A 3,269-nucleotide genomic window follows, 5' to 3' on the forward strand; every position below is an offset into this window, starting at 1 on the left:
AACCCCAAAAAAAAAAAAAAAAAAAAAAAGAAAGAAAGTGTTCCATCTACAGAAACCTACGGGTAGTATTTCTCAGGCCACATGTGTACGGACGATGTTTGTTTCAGGGTATCATTTATTCCAAAATATCTTGAAACTCTTCAAGGTTGATTTGATTGCAAGGAAAGAAGAAAATTGCCTCTTCTCATCCCCCTGGAAGCTGTGGACATAGGCTGATGACTCAAGGCAGAGAACACCCCCAGTTCTTGAACATAACTTCACTGATGGAACTGGGAAGCTCAGCCACCTTGCATGGCACTTAAATACCCGTTCCTATTGTGCACAACTTTCTGCATAACATTCTCCTTTTAAAGATCACGTTGAAACTTGTTGCAGAGTGGAAATGAATTAGAAAAATTGCACCTAGGTCACTTGAAAATGCTCAATGCATAATTCTCATGCTTCTGGAAAAGGAAAACCACAACACGTATCTCTAAATTAGCCAATCAGTGTGAATTTCAGCGTGTTTTATTACATACACCTAAAATCAGTAACTTTTGAAGTTAAAAGACACAAAAGCTTATTTCCAGCCCTCCTTTCCTTTAGGCCATTTGTTGCTCCCTGGTGTTTGAGATCCATTCTGTTTATTTTTAATTGAAACCTCAGTTGGAATTAAACTGTTTGGAGAGAGGGTAGAAGGTAAGAGCCTTAACGTAGATCAACTGGCCTGGGGTCCTGGATGTGAGTGTGGTAAGAAAGAGGCAATGTTCTCTGCCTCTTTCTGTGTGCGCAACCGACACGTTCAGGACAGGTCCTGTGTGTCCGCTGTATGCTCGTGTCCCTGTGCCGCATCTGGGTAAGCGATTTAAACCTCCACACTTACAAAGGCAGTTACTACAGCAAATCAAAATGGTCCTGGAGGGGGAAGTGATGGTAGCGATGCCAACACAAGCAGTGGAAGTAAAGCCACTGTGCCCTCCCAGGTTTGAGCCCAAGGTGCCAATCACACTAAGGACGAGATTAAAAGGGAGAAAACAAAGATGCCCAGCCCTGAGCCCCTACTGAAGCCAAGTTGTGTTTACTCTGATAGAGAGACTAGATAGATGGCGGAAGAAAAGAAACAATGGGGAATATTTTCTCCATTTAGTCTTTATAATTAGTTAAGAAACATTTAAATCAGTAACACAATCCGAGTAATGCAGCATGTGAGGCGTATATCATATTTTAAATTAATTCTTGAAATAGTTACTGGTGTCCTACTTTATTTCAATTTTGATAAATTAGCTTACAGTCACTTTTTGATGGGTGTCCCATAAAGTAAAAATTAGCATTTCATTTGCCATTACCTACTGTTCCTGTAGAAAAAAAAAAAAAGGTTAACACGTATAAAAGGCAGGATTGAACATAGGTATTTCAAGCTGATTCTATTAATTATAGGTTTAATAATGGCATTCGAATGGGAAAAAGAGGGGGACGAGTTTTATTAGCTTACTCCTGTAGCTTGATAGTAGAAAAATCTCTTGATTGTCTATGTTTGATATAAAATCAGGCATTTGCATACATTATTCCTCATTGACATAATAGTAATCCTGGATATTTTGGAGTTCCAAGAAAAGGCCTGAGATTATAGGACTGCTTTTAAATGACTAGCTTTTGTACTAGAATTATGTAAAGATTTACTATCTGCTGATTACACCATTAGGAAGCGGCAGCCTGTGTGACCTGATGTCATAGTTACCTTTGGAATCTTTTATGTCTGAGGCAGACTTCTACATCAGCCAGGAGTACTTCTAAATGTTTTTTCTTTGATATATCCCTCCCCCGCTTAATTCTGAGCAACTGGGGAGAAAAAGTTTTGTCTGATCCACTTTGAACTGTTCCCGTCCTCTTCCAATCCAAGAAGAACTGAGCTACTTTTCTTCATGTTTATCTTTTTATTTTGTATGCTTCCTATGACTGCAAACAATTAAATCAAGCCTATGTAACAATGACAGAGAATCAAATGCAAACTAACAAAATGGTCCTGTACAATGTTCAGACAAAAGAGGTATGCACAGCACAGTGAGTGAATTTAAGAAGTGAATCGTCAGTTTTATTTATGTGGTTTCAATTCTTGTCCCTGGAAGGAAAACATCACAGCTAGAGTACATAAGCACACTTAGTAAAATTCATGAAAAAAAGTTCCTTTTCCTGTACAACTCTGTCATCAATGCATAACGTTTGTGGGTTCATTTAAAAAAATACTTCTTTAAGAATTGGTTAATTATTTCTCCAACTCCTGTTCCACTGCCCACCTTCACCCCTGCCTCTGCATGAATTTGTCTATCCCGGCAATCTGCCCACGTTTCAATGGTGTGTATTTAAACAACTCAGCCTTTTCAAAAGGATATTTATGATCTAGCAAACCAATGTGATTCCAAGTTGTTTTGACACAGCTTACATCTCATTCAAATGTCTCCTCTTACGTGATTTTCTTAGCGAAGGATTTTGTTTACTGACTGGCGTTTCTGCTAACCTGGAAAGGAAGATATCTATTCTTCAAATATGGTCATTACCAAGCTTTAAAAGACCTGATTTTACCAAGTTAGGGAAACACTGTCAGATTTTCCATCAAACTTTGTCCCACTGTAATGACTGAGCATAAAAATGAACTTTGAGGGTTGAAATGACTAGAAAGCAAATTAATGCAATCAAGTCATTAGTAACAACTCTGTCCATATCTGTTAAATATTTTCAAACTATTCTAAAAAAACACACCCAGAAGGCAAACTAACAGTGAATAGAAACAAAGTGGTCAGCAGCGTGTGTCGCATGTCACTTGAATGGAAAGTAATTTATCGCGTCTGAAATAAAAGCTGTTTATTCTTGTGTTTCACTGTCTGTTACAATCTTTACCATTTATCTGTGGAAAAGTGAGAAACTGTACTGTTATTAGCATATGAATACTTGACACATCAAATTGGCTGTACAATAACAGAAGGACATTTGCTGTTGGTGTATGCACACAGACAAAGCAGCCATTTTGAAAAAAAATTGAAATGATGTGAGAGATTTAACCCTTTACTTATCTTTGCGCTTTTCCCCTCCTGACTTTGACCACGATAGTTTGGCAGTGAGCCCCAGGAAATTCTCTTAGCAAATAAAAGTATTCGGGGGTCATTTATTGCGATGAGCATGTCGGTACCTTCGCGCTACTAGAAAAATAGAAGCAGATCGACAATAAAGGAGTTTGTGAGTGAGTTGTGTCCACGGCTGTGCAGACGGCGAGAAGGGAGTGGAGGCCGCAGCCA

The sequence above is a fragment of the Fukomys damarensis genome, unplaced genomic scaffold, assembly GCF_012274545.1.
Source record: "Fukomys damarensis isolate Sample0158 unplaced genomic scaffold, DMR_v1.0_HiC HiC_scaffold_3, whole genome shotgun sequence".
Classification (NCBI taxonomy): domain Eukaryota; kingdom Metazoa; phylum Chordata; class Mammalia; order Rodentia; family Bathyergidae; genus Fukomys; species Fukomys damarensis.